The sequence below is a fragment of the Rhinatrema bivittatum genome, chromosome 2, assembly GCF_901001135.1.
Source record: "Rhinatrema bivittatum chromosome 2, aRhiBiv1.1, whole genome shotgun sequence".
NCBI lineage: Eukaryota > Metazoa > Chordata > Amphibia > Gymnophiona > Rhinatrematidae > Rhinatrema > Rhinatrema bivittatum.
Window position 1 is genome coordinate 666259714 of NC_042616.1, and position 15668 is coordinate 666275381.

Below are 15668 nucleotides of genomic sequence, written 5' to 3' on the forward strand. Positions count from 1 at the left end.
GGTGCTTTTTATTAATTTACCTGATTTTAAAAAAGCATCTACTTTTTCATCTCTTTGAGATTTGCATTCCTCACTTCAAAAATTAGTCAGGAAGTGAATTTTTATACAACTTTAACAGTTTACAATAAAAATAAAGCACACATTTATTGATTTGGAACTTTCTGTCTAGCTAGAAACCATTTTGATGTCAATCATCTTCATGCACAATTGCTATGTTATCGATATTAAATTCATTAGAGATGTATCTGTGGCAATTATTAAAGGAAAAGAGACCTGTACTGATGTTCTCTTTATACAGAGAGGGGAGCAATCTGTAAGGGTAAGTTTATCTGTCCACGGTGCAGATCAGAGGAGGTAAACTACCGGCAGTAACTTTCTCTTTATTTGCTCATGTTGTCCTACACCTGAATTATGCAGATTTCTACCTTTAGATAATATGGTAAGAAAGATGGATACAAATATGCATATTAAAACCCAATATATCACTGAGTGTGAGAAACAAAATACAGAGTTTTGGGGAAATCATATACAGCTCAAGACTGCCAAAATTGGGAAGTGCATAAGTGGGAAGATACCAGGCAATATTTGAGATCTGACAAATGTCTTCAAATACTTAAAAAGATATCCATCTGAAATGTCCCAACATTTAGTTTTTGCTTGAAGTCATGTGAAATATTCAGGCCACACAGCAGGCCAGTTCTGCATAGAGATTCCATTCACATCTCCAATTCTGCCTCCTTGTTGGGAATTGAAAATGATTCTACAAAATTATCAGATGGCATTTGTTCATGGGCAGAAACCTCTGGAGCATCAGAACCATATTTACTCTTGCCTTAGGCACTATTAAATTGAGCTCAGCTATAGGCATACAACGTCATCCATTTTTAAGGGGACATTTTTCAGCTCCTGGTTTGTAACAATGATTTGTCTTTGCTCAACCTTTTACTCTTGCATTGCCCTACACCTACTTCCTTTCTACCTTGATACCACTGGTCAGTGCACCGGGCTTCCTACAGCCTGGATGTGGACTTGTCTTACTCATTGCCCGGTAACTAATAATGGTAACTAATAATTGTTCTCAATGTTCTCTAATACTTATGAATGCTAATGTCATGAAGCATGCTGAACTAGTGATTTTCACTTGGAACAACGGTATACAAGATCTCTAAATAAAGTAAATAAATAAATGTCTTACAAACTACAGAAAGAGATGCCAGTTGCCAGGAATATGGATTTTATTTCCCCTGCTACTGTAGCATCAGTACTGACAATACTTTGGGGCATATCAACAGCGACAAGATGTCACTGGCCCAGGCCCTGAGCAGCACCGCATCCATGGCGACCTTTGACAAGAACCCGCAGAGTCGGGAGAGGGGCATCACTCTGGACCTGGGCTTCTCCTCTTTTGCTGTGCTGGTGCCTGAGCACCTGGGTACTGGCAGCTGCCTCGGCCATGTCTCTCTCATCAGAACCATAATTGGAGAGATGCAGCTTTTGTTTTTTAAACATTTTTTTCCTGAGTTTGTATTTTCATATATTCAAACCTTGGAATTTACAAATCAGAATCTTCAGATATGATTTGTGAACAAAACAGCTGTGTTGGTAAGGACTTACCTGAACCATCGTGATCACTAGCCCCACCCCCTTGATTTGACATGGCTAACCCCGCCTCTGCCTGCAACATCATTGCTGGATCCTTTATCATCGGAAGAAGAGCCACTGCTGCAATTGAGAAAACTTGCCTTGTCTTGGGATTGTGCTGAGGGGCTTCAGGCAAGTCCTTACCCAGCTGTGCTGGGTAAGGACTTGCCTGAAACATCACAGTCACTAGCCTTGCCCCCTTGACTTGACATAGTTAACCCTGCCTCTGCCTGCAACATCATTGCTGGGTTCTTTATCATCGGAAGGAGAAATGCTGTTTTGGCTCGCCAAAGAGGCAAGCCCATGAGGGTCACCTCTTGGGAAGCCTCTTTGGAAAACTATTTGGAAACATATTTGGGGGGGGGGGGTGTTTGGAATGAAGGGGGAATTAATTTATGTTTTAAGGGTTAAAGTTAGATTTTTTTTTATTTATACAATTTTTATATACCGTTGCACAGAAGTGAGTTCTATCTCTACGGTTTTAGGAGATTTTAACTTGCATAAGGATCAGAATTCAGGTTTTAAAGTTGCTGAGTTTTTGGACACCTTGTATATGGGAGATTTAACACAATTGGTGGAGGAACCTACCCTTGTTAAGGGGCATATTTTGCATTTAGTTTTTGGCTCCATTTAGCATGTGAAGAGGGTAGATTGAAGATATGTGATATAAAGGAAGTCCTATGGACAGATCCTTTTTTAAATATCTTTAAGTTTTATGTTTTAAGAAAATCTAATGGAAAAAGTTTTGAAATGTATAATTTTAATAAATGGGATAAAATTGACTCAAATTTGAGACAGTCTGAAATGGATAAACCATTGATATTAAAAGATACAGAGGTAACTCCTAAAAAAGAATTGTCATTGGAAGTGACCCTTGATTCAACAGTTAGTATGAAGAAACATCTTTCACATGTAATGAGAAATGCAGATTGCAGTCAAGATGTTGAGATTTATTAGACCTTTTTTAGATCTTGAAGCATTGAAATATGTAGCATTTGCATTGATTCTCTCGCATATTGACTACTGCAATGCATTATTTTTGGGATTGACTTTAAAATCTGTGATGAAATTATAGGTGATTCAAAATATGACGGCCAGGTTAGTGACAGGAACCCTGAGGAGGACTCTGGCAGATCCAATGTTGCTGGAGCTCCATTGGCTTCCAGTCACTTTGAGATGTAAATTTCAAATCTTAATGATGGCCTTTAAGAGTTTACAAGGCAATGGGGCAAAACAATTGGAAAATCATTTGCAATGGCATGGATCAAATAAACAACTTCTACGAATTCCGGCAGTTAAGACCTTACAACATGATCGCTAGGGGTGTGCATTCGTTTTCGACGTATTGGCAATCCGCAAATTATGTGTCCCTATTTGTTGTATTTGTGGGGAAGCGAAACGTATTGCGACTCCCCACGAATATAACTTATCATCCGTTCCATACATTTGGCAGTGCCTGCTTTTCTTCGCCACCATTTGCAATTGGAGGACACCATTTGGGTGTATCCAGAGCCAAAAACCAGCCCTTTCTTGTGAGTCATCAGTGACCTCACAGCCCTGTCAGAGTGGGTAAAACAGACTGGAATGGATACCGGAATGCAACGTATCAGCGATAACATTTTTTGAAATGCACTGAATGTAGCCAATCGCACTGTCATTCAGTGCTCGGTGATGATTTTCCTGCTCACCCAGCACTATATATACTTAAGCACGAGGCACGGTGGTCTCTGTGGAAGGTGGCTGCACTCAGAGCTAGTCTGAGTTCAGAAATCTGTATTTAATTGCTAGCTAGGCTAGTTACTTAAGAGAAAAAAATATTTCTTCTTTATTTTGCTGCAGTGCCAGCTAGCCCTGTTTGTTTTCTCTCTCTGTGCCAGGGAGAGAAGCTGCTAGCAGTGCCATTTTGTTTAATTTACCCTCTGGGCTAGGCAAGGCACTGTGACAGTGGGCACTGGGTAGTTTAGCAGACTGAACTTTATTATTGGGACAGTCTGTACAGTGAAATCCCCAATCTGCCTCTTTTGTGCTTACGAGCAAGCTGTGTGTGTGCACACCACACACGTTACATTAGTGCATAGCAAGGCACTGTGACAGTGGGCACTGGGTAGTTTAGCAGACTGAACTTTATTATTGGGACAGTCTGTGCAGTGAAATCCCCAGTCTGCCTCTTTTGTGCTTACAAGCAAGCTGTATGTGGGCACACCACACACACACATAACATTAGTGCATAGCAAGGTACTGTGACAGTGGGCAGCCAGTAGGCACTAGGCAGTGACATTAAATTCATAATGTCAGGGAAAGCTAGATGTTGTCGAGTGATTGGGTCTGGCAGAGGAGGCACTTCAAAAGGCGGGGACTAGTGCCAGTCCCCCATTAAAGTTAAAGTTAAAGTTAAAAAGGGACCTGTTGCAATCTAAACTCTTTGGAGGGGCAGGCAGTTCCATCCAGAAAAAAATGAAATCTGACCATGATGCATCACCATCGCCACCACCTGTTTCTGACCCTGTAGTTTTGGAGGTGAGGGAAGGGGAGGCTGAGTCATGCCAGATAAAATGTCGACACCCAAAAGCAGCAGGGGGACAGAAGTCTCGACTAAGACTTAGCGTTGACAATGTAGCGCAGTCAATGTTTGCTTTTGATTCAGATGAAGAATCATCTTGTGTGGGATTCTCATCAGAAACGGAAGAAGCTTTAGGAGGATCAGTTATTCCTGTCTTAGCCTCCACTTCAGTGCACCAGGGGAGAGATGAAACTGATGAGGAGGAGGAAGAGCAAGGCCGGCACCATCTTTTGCTCCTACCATCTGACGGGGTCTGACCAATGGCACTGGTAGCCCCTGTGACATAGTATGGGCAAAAGCTATCGGCGCCATTTTGATTACTGGCAGCGATGGCGAGATCACTCTGGGACCCCTGCTGGACCCCCAGGGACATTTGGCCAGCTTGGGGGGGTAGGCGATCTCCTGCCCTTGGGCCATTGGCTGCCAGTAATCAAAATGGTGCCGATAGACTTTGCCCATACTATGTCACAGGGGCTACAGGTGCCATTGGTCAGCCCATGTCAAATGGTAGGAGCACAAGATGGCGCCGATGGCCATGTGACAGGGGCTGACCAATGGCACTGATAGCCCCTGTGACATAGTAGGTCAGAGGCTATCGGCTCCATTTTGAGTGAGGCAGGCCCAAAAGTCAGAAAGCACGGAGGGACAAATCGCTCGCGGGACCCCGCTGGACCATCAGGGTTGTTAGTAAGTCTTGGGGAGGGATCGGGATGGTGTGGGAGGGTTGTATTATACTAAATTTTAATGCTTGGGGTGGTTTTTTATTTAAAAAAATAAAATGTGCCCCTCTCCCTGTACAAACCCGAAAAACACATTTTTCTCGTAGTTTGGGGAAAATCTGTTTCGGGGGCAGGGCCCCCGAACCACGACGAATTAGGCAATTTTGTTGAAATTGCCTAATTTGTCATAAACGAATGCACATGCCCACTTAAAATTTGGTGCACATGTACATGGGGCCAGACTATTTTCTAATGTGTGTGCATATACGCACATATGTTTTAAAATAGCCGTGGTCTTGTTTGTCAACTGCCACTATCCAGGCTAAGCAAGATAACTGGTTTAACTTATCTGGCTAACTTGGCCAAGATATTCAGTGGCGCAGCCACACCGCTGAATATTCTTGGCTATCTAATAGTTAGTTGGATACAAAATGAAGATCCATAAAAGAGGTGGGGTCAGAGTAGAAACTTTTTTATTCTTTGTTTACATATTTTCTATGAACAAAACACCCCAATATAACCAACAAAGACAAACAGATTGGGAGAATGAGGCTGAGATCTAAACAGCAAACAAGATGGAGGCACCATGATGGTACATAATAGGCATAGCAGGTAGACATATTAATAGCATGACCCCCAAGGTGGTATATCAGGGGCATGGCAGGTAGACAGATATGTAGGAATGTGGAGGCAAAACTTCCAAGGTGGTATATAAGGGACTTCTTTATGTTTATTGCTCATTTGTTAGTCAGCAATTCCGAAGACCAAGGCAATGTACAACTTAAACATCATCAGTTATCCACATAAATAAAAAGTGAATAACCAAACCAGTAAAATCATAAATAACAAATTAATAAAATCAAAATGAAAACAAAGATAAAGTCAAAAATAGAATGAATAGATACAATATTATAAGATATCTAACAGTCATAACCATATTGAAATAAAAATGTTTTGACAAGGCCTTAAATGTCTTAGAGCAAGTTGTTTGGTGAATATTTTCAGGCAATGAGTTCCACACTACTGTAGCCACAACAGAAAAAACTTGCTCTCTGGTTTCAGCCTGATGTACATGCTGCACTGATGGTAGCTCTAGTAGACTGCTCTGTGATAAATGAAGAGGTGTGGCAGGTAGTCATGTAACACACAGACACATATACCATTTATTTGTGCTGTGCTGTGCTGTGTACTCTAGTGCTGACTCCACACACAAAAACACTTTGAACACTAATAGGCAAGAAAGACAGCAGCCTGATAATACTCTTCTCGTCAGTCTCTGAGGGTGTATTGCTCACTTCACTGGTTTCCAGAAAGACATAGACAAAAAAATCACAAGTACTGGTACAACTGCAATCTCCATACTGTCTCCCACCCTGATCATCTCCCAGAAAAGAGAAAAAATCAAAATCAGCAGCAGTACACTGTCTCCTTTTCTGGCACAGTGATTTTATGAGATCACTGCAACACAGAAAAGAACAGAAGCAGCCCTTTATTAGTCCCAAATCCCAAATTTTGTAATCTTTTTTAAAACTGTGAGAGCTTCTAGTAGCATGTCCTTCTCCACCAATAGCTAGAGAGGAAATACAGAGTTTCTTTGATATGTTCAGACTTTACAGTGGGAAAACTTCATTGTTACTTGAGCCAGATAGATGCCATAGACTAGTTAAAAAAGATGCTGCACCATGATTTGTTCTCTGGCTAGTTTGCTTGCCAACTTCTCCTGTCTTGGCTCTGACAAGGCGGTAAGGTCAAATATGTATGAGCTTGTTTCTATAGTTACTATTTGTTATTTTTCTCTTAGCAGTACACAGCTATATACTTCAATGGGCCATAGAAATGAATGGAAAACAAACAAATGGAATGAAGATTATTTTCATGCCATAGAGATCGGTCCTTGGACCGATCATTTCAATAGTTTTGTGAACAACATTGTAGAAGGATTGTCAGGAAATCTTTGTCTTTTGGTGGATGATACTAAAATCTGCAACAAGGTAGACAACTAGGAATGTTTGGAAAACATGAGGAAAGAACTAGCAAAGCTTGAGGAATAGTCTAGAGTAGTTATTCCCAAATCTGTCTTGGGGGACCCCCAACCAGTCAGGTTTTCAGGATATCCACAATGAATATGCAAGAAATACATTTGCATGCAATGGAGGCAATGCATGCAAATATATCTCATGCATATTTATTTGGAATATCCAGAAATCCTGACTGGCTATGTAGGGCTTCCCTGGGATAGGTATGAGAACATCTAGCATAGAGTCTGGCAGCTAGAATTTAATGGTAAAAAATACAATTATGCATTTGGGCAGACAAACCTTAAAGCAGAAGGGCAGTATAGGAGGTGACTTTCTCCTAAATATAAAAGAAGAGCTGGATTTGGAGGTTTTCGTATCAGATTACCTCATGATGGCCCAACAGGTTGATAGAGTGATGGCAAAAACCAGGAGGATGCTTGGCTGCATAGAAAGAGGAATGATCTTTGCCAGTTAGCCCTGCCTCCAGAAGGTGAGAAGATGTGTATGCATGGGTGAAGTTTAGTCTCTTGTGAGCAATGAAGAAGGCAGCTCTAGTATTTATAGCAGAAGTATCCAGGAGGCAGCTGCATGCCTGGCCATGTGGCAGTGGCATTATTGGGAGCTGCATGCTAATTCATGTGCACAGGTAAACAACCAACCACTTGCCAGGAGCACGGTGGTGAGTGGGAACTCAGACCAGACCTTGAGGGTATTGATCAGGGTTGTCCCCAGCTGTTTTCCACCTAGTGGGTCAAGCTGCAGGTTGAGGAGACAAGAGCATGCAGTGTGCTGGAAGCCTAAGAACTATGCAAGCAGGCAATGGCACCTCAGACAATGTGGACCCCAGCCCAAGTTTGTATGTTATTAAATTAATTCTTGTATGGTACAGAGAATTAATAAAATACAAGAGTACATAGATGTGTAACTTAAATTTACTATGGGAAGTTAAAGTCAAGCTTTGGAGGAGGGAGAAAAGAACATAGAATGGAGCTGGTAGGGTGGTGGGGAGGAAAGGATCTAGGATGGAGCTAGGGGATGGGAAAAAATGGGAGGTGAGGAAAGGACCTAGAAATTTTCATAAGGGATTAAAAAATAATTCAAATCAAACCAAAGAAAGCTAAATATCATTTTGGGTTGCTCCTTTTGTTTGCAAAGAAATAAAACAGATTTTTCCAGATATAAACCTTGGAAACCACCTAAAAATGTCACTCTTTAGCCTTCAAGCTCACTTTTTGGGATGGACCGCAAGTATCATCCCCAGGGCAAAGAGAAAGTGGAAGGAATGGACATGGGAAAAGAGAGAAAGTGTGATAGGAATTGGTAGATGGAATGTGGGAAAGAATAGTTCTTGGGATTGCTAGAGAAAGGGGAGAAAGTATTGGGAATAAGTTGGGGGCAAAGTCTGGTGGGAAGAGGGAGACAGTAGTGGAGATGGCTGGAGCATAGGTAGTGATGGAAGGAGAGAGAAAGAGTGGTGGGAACATGTTGGGAGAGGATGGGAGGGGGGACAGATAGTGATGAATATGTGCTGGGCGGGGGAGAAAGCATTATGGGAAAAGAGGTAGGAATGGGCTGTGTGGGGAGAGAAAGTGGTCCACTTGCTTTGTGGTGTGCTGTCACAGCCACTTATTCTTGGGAGAATTCTGTGTCAAAAATGTAAAAGTTCTGTGCCTTTGAGTAATAGCTACCTTCCATATTGTTTAATTTAACAATTACTCAAAAGCAGTGATTATGTTGTGTTATTTTGACAAATAAAATATGCAGAATTTTACAGAATTTAAAAATATTCAATTTTTGACACAGAAAACCCCTAGGGGTTGTTGTTTTTTTGCCAAAAATAAGCTAGCTTAGATGGACTAAAATTACACTAATTATAGTTATATACTTCACAAGCAACACAGTTAGTTTTAGACATGAAGGGGTGAAATTTTCAGAAAGCCATTTTGTTATGAGATAGCTACATAAGAACATGAAAGGTACCATGCTGGGTCAGACGAAAGGTCCATCAAGCCCAGTATCCTATCTCAGACAGTGGCCAGTCCAGATCTCTAGATAGATCCCAAAAGGTAGATCCATTTTTTTGTTGTTTACTCCCTGGTATAATAATTTTCAATGGACTTTTCTTCCAGGAATTTATCCAAATCCTTTCAAGACACAAGTATGCTAGAAGCCTTGACCACAACCTCCAACAGCAAATTGTGCAATGAATACAAAAAATACTTTTTCCAATTTGTTTTATATCTGCCATCCATTAATATAATGACTAGGGGACAGTCCATGAAACTAACTGAAAGAGTAAATAATAGAGATGTGATTTGGCCGAACCTTTTGGTTCAGCCTTTGTTATCGGCCCGCCACGGGAAATTTCATTTTCCTGCAGTTCGGGCCAATTTTTTTCATCTGCCCCGAATTTCAGGGTTAGTGCACACTAACCTCAAAAAACGAATTTTCCCAAAATTTCAGGAAAATCTGCATTGCATATCCCTATTTAACTATAATCCCACTACCCTCCCGACCCCCCCCCAAGGCTTACCGAAAGTCCCTGGTAGTCCAGCGGGGGTCCCAGGAGCGATCTCCCCCTCTCGGGCCATTGGCTGCCAGTAATCAAAATGGCCCGTGGCCCTTACCATGTGACAGAGGCTACCAGTGCCATTGGTTGGCCCCTGTCACATGGTAGGAACAATAGATAGCCTGCGCCATCTTAAAAATTGGCGTGGGCCATCCATTGCTCCTACCATGTGACAGGGGCCGACCAATGACACGGTAGCCCCTGTCACATGGTAATGGTAAAGGGCCACTAGTGCCATTTTGATTACTGGCAGCCGACCGCCCGAGAGGGGGAGATCGCTCCTGGCTCCCCAGCTGGACCACCAGGGACGTTCGGCAAGTCTTAGGGGATCAGGACAGTGGGGGGGTTGTAATTTAATTAAATTTGAAGGGTTGGGGTGGGTTTGGGGTTTTGTTTTGTTTTTTAAATGTGCCCTTTCTCCCCCCAAAAAACCATAGGAAAACCACACAAAATTCCGTGGTTTTTCCTTTCGTTTTGTCAGCCCCCCAAAATGCAATGAAATAGGAAATATCATCTTTATTCCCTATTTCGTTGCAAACGAATGCATATCCTTAGTAAATAACCATTCCCTATTTACCTGTTCCATCCCACTTATGATTTTATGAACCACTATCACAACCCTTCTGTCATCTCTTCTCCAAGCTGAAAAGCCCTAACCTATTCACCTTTTCTAGTTCCGCTGTGTCTTTCTTGGAGTGACCAGAACTGCACACAATACTCAAGATGCAGTCGCACCATGCCTTGATACAGAGGCATTTACTTCTTTATTTAAGAACATAAGATATGCCATACTAGGTCAGACCAAGGGTCCATCAAGCCCAGTAGCCTCTGTTCAACAGGGGCCAATCCAATTCACAAGTTTTCAATATTATTCTCTGGTCCTTTTTGGATCATTTCTAACATTTTTTTTGCCTTTTTTGACCACCACCACACACTGAGCTGATTTCAATGTATTGTTCCAAAATTCTTTTCCTGGGTAGTAATTTCCAATACAGAACCCAGCATCATACCTGTAGCTGGGATTATTTTTCCCAGTGTGCATCACTTTGCAGTTTCCCACTTTAAATTTCTTCTGCCATTCAGTTGCCCAGTCTCCTAGTTTCACAAGATCTTTCTGCAGTTCCTCGCAATCTGCTGCTTTTTTAACAACTTTGAATAATGTGTCATCTGCAAATTTGATCACCTCATCCACTTGTTGTTCCCTTTTCCAGATCATTTATGAATATGTTAAACAGCACAGGTCCCAGTACCAATCCCTATGGTACTAAACTAATGACCTTTCTCTATTTGGAAAACTGACCATTCAGTTTTACTCTTTGTTTCCGGCCTTTTAACCAGTTACCAATCCACAATAGAACTCTGCCTCCTATCCCATGACTTTACATCTCTAATGGGGGACTTTGTCAAATGCCTTCTGAGAATCCAAATATACTATGTTAACTGGCTCACCTTTATCGCCAATATTCATTTACAGCTTCAAAAAAATTCTAAAAGATTGGTAAGGTAAGACTTCTTCTTGCTAAAATCATATTGACTTTTCTCCATTCAACTATGTCTCTCTATATGGCCAGTGAATTTGTTTTTTAAGAATGATTTCTCCCATTTGCCCGGCACCAAAGTCAGCTCACTGGTCTATAATTTCCCGGATGACGCCTGAAGCCCTTAAAATTGGCATCACATTGACCATTTTCCATATTTCAGGAATTGTAGCTACTTTACATGAAAGGTTACAGATCACTAGTAACAGGTTAGTGATTTCATGTTTTAACTCTAGGGTGAATGTCATCTAGTCCTGGTTATCTGTTATGCTTTAGTTTGTCAGTCTGATCTATTACATCTTCCATTGTCACAGATACATTTTTAGTTGCTCAGATTCTCCACTATTAAAAATGTTTCAGGTATGAGTATGTTCCCAATATCTTCCTTTAAGAAGACCGATTCAAAGAATTCAGTTTTTCTGCTATTTCTTTGTTCGCCCTGAGCACCCCTGTTGCTCCTCAGTCATCTAGCAGCCCAACTGTCTCCCTCACAGGCTTTTTGCTTTGAATGTACTTGAAAAAGATTTTATTATTTTTGCCTCACTAGCAAGCTTTTTCTTAAAATCTCTTTTGGCCTCTCTAACTAGTATTTTACATCTAACTTGCCAGTGCTTATGCTCATGTTTATTTTCTTTATTTGGGTCTGCTACCACCCAGGAAAGAGATCTAGGTGTCATAGTGGATAATACATTGAAATCGTTAGCTCAGTGTGCTGCAGCACTCAAAAAAAGCAAACAGAATGTTAGGAATTATTAGGAAGGGAATGGTGAATAAAACGGAAAAATGTCATAATGCCTCTGTATGGCTCCATGGTGAGTCCGCATCTTGAATACTGTGGGCAATTTTAGTTGGCACATCTCAAAAAAGATATAGTTGCAATAGAGAAGGCACATAGAAGGGCGACCAAAATGATAAAGGGGATGGAACTGCTCCCCTATGAGGAAAGACTAAAGAGGTTAGGGCTGTTCAGCTTGGAGAAGAGACAGTGAGAGGGATATGATAGAGATGTTTAAAATCATGACAGGTCTAGAATGGGTAAATGTGAGTTGGTTATTTACTCTTTCGGATAATAGAAGGACTAGGGGCACTCCATGAAGTTAGTATATACCATATTTAAAACTAATCGGAAAACATTATTTTTCACTCAACACACAATTAAACTCTGGAATTTGTTGTCAAGGGATGTGGTTAGTGCAGTTAGTGTAGCTGGGTTTAGAAAAAGGTTTTGATAAGATCTTGGAGGAGAAGTCCATTATTTGCTATTAATCAAGTTGACTTAGAAAATAGCCACTGCTATTACTAGCATGGGTGTTACGCCCGTCGGTCGCAAATGGCTGCGACCACTTTTGCTCACCTCTTTCTTTGCTTTCCTAACTCTGTGGCAGCCTCTGCCAGTTGCCGAAGGCCTGCTTACCACTCCCAGGTCTCCCAGGGTGGCACAGATGCCGCCGACCACTATCTTGTTGTCGGAAGTTCCTAGGCTTGTGCGCAAGGGCCAGTCTTAAAGTTGACATGGCAGGAACCTCGAGGGCATCTCCTCCAGATGACATCATCCCTCCAGGACATTTAAGCCAGCTGGCCCTGCCTACCGACGACTTGGCAAAGATAACTCTTCTTGCTAAATCCACCTCGCTCTCAAGAAGACCTGAGTTCCAGTTCCTAATTCCAGGCACAGACGTCTAGGGTACCCGCTCCTCGGGGGCCCTTTCCTCATCTTGGCTATCCGCTCCTCAGAGGGCCTATCGCTTGGGACTTCCGCCTACCCTGTTCCCCGGGGCTTCCCTGGAACCTTCGCTACTCTTTCTGTTAGTACCCCACTCTGCGGTCTACTTCCTGTGCTACCGAGGATTCCTCTGGTTTACCCGCTTCGCGGACCACTACCAATGCTACTGAGGATCCCATTGGTGCTCCCTGCTCTGCGGATCACTATCATCTATACCGAGGACCTTCACCATAAGTACCCCGCTCCACGGGCGATTGCCATCTCTATTAAAGGACCTCATCAGTGTACCCTGCACTGCAGACTGCTATCATCACACCTGAGAACCCTCTCTTCGCGAACCATAACCATCTCCACTAAGGACCTCATTGGTGTACCCCGCTCTGCTGATCACTACCAACTCAGCTGAGGACCTTCTTTGGTGTACCCCGCCCCACGGGCCACTACCATTTCTTTTGAAGACATCACCGGTGTACCTCGCTCTGCGGATCATCACCTACTCTACGGAGGTATCCACTCGGGATATTCTCCCATCTACAGACCCTGTGTCCCTGGATCTGTAAGACCTCCTCTCTAGCATCCCCCGCTCCATGGGCTGTGTCACTCTTTCTCTTTAATAAAGACTCTAGACTGATACTGTGTCTGACGTCATTGAGACCTCGCCTCCCGATGGTGAGGCTCATGGGGCTCTACCCTGTGGTAAGTACCGTCTCTCACCTCGGCCCAGGGCCCACATACTAACTAAATCTTAACAATAGGATATACTTAGTTTTTGGGTACATGTCAGGTACATGTAGCCCGGATTGGCCATTGTTGGAAACAGGATGCTGGGCTTGATGGACCCTTGGTCTGACCCAGTATGGCAATTTCTTATGTTCTTATTTACTGTCTCAGATAATAGAAGGACTAGGGGCACTCCATTAAGTTAGCAAGTAGCTCATTCAAAACAAATCGAATAGCATTCTTTTCACTCATGGGCAGATTTTAAATGCCCAGCACATAAATTCTGGTCTTTATATGCATGGCCGGTCCTTACGCGCACTGGGAAAATTTTCCAAGAGGCCTGGCCAAGTGCGTAAAGGCTGGTAAGCGCTCAAATGTTGGGCCTCTTGGAAGGGGCAGGCCGGGACAGCGCCATTGTTCGCTGTCCCGGCATGTGCAACTTACTTCAGCTCAGGAGCTGAAGTAAGTTGCTGAACAAAGGTAAAAAATACACAAACAAAATTGGATTTATGGGGTGGGGAGGAGAGGGAAGGGTAGGGAAGGTGAGGTGGGGGAGGGAAGTTCCCTCCCAGTCCGCTTAATTTGAGCAGACTAGGGGGGGAACTGGGGAAGGCCGGGATGCATCGCCATGTGGGTATTGCCTAAGTCGTCCCCCTCTTGTGCACGCCACCCACACATGTGTGTGCAGATTATAAAATCCGGCTCGCATGGGTGTGTCGCCCCCGGATTTTATAACATGTGCGCACCAGTGCACACATGCATGTTCATGTGTGCGCACCAGGAAGCATGCACATATGGATGCACACGCACTTCTTTTAAAATCTATTCCTCAGTGCATAGTTAAGTTATAGAATTCATTGCCAGAGGATGTGATAATAGCAGTTAGTGTAACTGAGTTTAAAAAAGGTTTGGATAAGTTTCTAGAGGAAAAATCCATAAGCTGCTATTAATTAATAAGCAAAAGTAGCTTGCTTGAGATTTACTTAATGTTTGGGTACTTTGTGACTTGGATTGGCCACTGTTGGAAACAGGATACTGGGCTTGATGGACCCTTGGTCTGACCCAGTATAGCAATTCTTATGTTCTTATGCTTTATGGGGCAGATTTTCAAAGGGGTACGCACGTAAGATACGCGCGTACCCCCCAAAAACCTGCCCCAACCTTCCCCTGCGCGCCGAGCCTATGTTGAATAGGCTCGGCGGCGCATGCAAGCCCCGGGCCGCGCGTAAGTCCCGGGGCTTTGCTAGGGGGGCATGTCGGGGGAGGCGTGATGTTCGGGGCGTTCTGGGGGGGGGGGGCATGGTGCCGGCCCTGGGGCATTCCGGGAGCGTGGCCGTGGCCTCCGGACCATAACATGGCACACTGGCAGGTGGCCCGGCGCGCACAAGTTACGCCCACCTCGGGCGGGCGTAACTTTTCCAACAAAGGTAGGGGGGGTTTAGATGGGGCTGGGTTAGGTAGGAGAAGGGAGGGGAAGGTGCGGGGGTGTGGAAGGAAAGTTCCCTCCGAGGCCGCTCTGATTTCGCAGCGGCCTCGAAGGGAACAGAGGCAGGCTGCGTGGCTCGCACGCGCAGGCTGCCGATTTTGCACAGTCTTGTGCGCGCCGACCCCGGATTTTAAAAGATACGCACGGATACGTACGGATACGCGTGTATCTATTAAAATCCAGCGTACTTTTGTTTGTGCCGGTCACACGAACAAAAGTACACACGGGCGTATTTTTTAAAAATCTTCCCCTATATTTTTTGAATGATGACATTTTAGCTTTAACTGCCTTTTTTACCTCAACATTAATCACACTGGTAGTCATTTGGTCTTCATTTGAACTTTTTAAATGCAAAGAATACATTTTATCTGGGCTTCCAAAATACTATTTTTAAACAATGTCCACACCTCATGCAAAGTTTTAACCCACCGTTCCTTTCAGTTTTTTTCTAATTTTCTCATTCTATCATATTCTCCCTTTTTATATGCTGCCTCCCTCCAGTGATTATGTCAAATTTGATTGCATTGTGACTGCTATTGTTTAGCAGCCCTACCACACTAACCCCTCATAACTAGTTGTGTGTTCCTTTGAGGATTAGATCTAAAATAACTGTCCCCACTTAAGGAGCTACACTGGCTCCCCATCCACTATCGTATACAATACAAGATATTATCACTTATCCACAAATCCCTCC

At 43.2% G+C, this 15668-nt stretch overlaps 1 protein-coding gene across 8 annotated transcripts in view; it reads right to left on the minus strand.

Moving 5' to 3' along the window:
• The window catches only part of EYA1 (EYA transcriptional coactivator and phosphatase 1), a 312611-nt gene that overhangs the window by 62538 nt on the left and 234405 nt on the right, over positions 1–15668 (minus strand). The window lies entirely within an intron of this gene.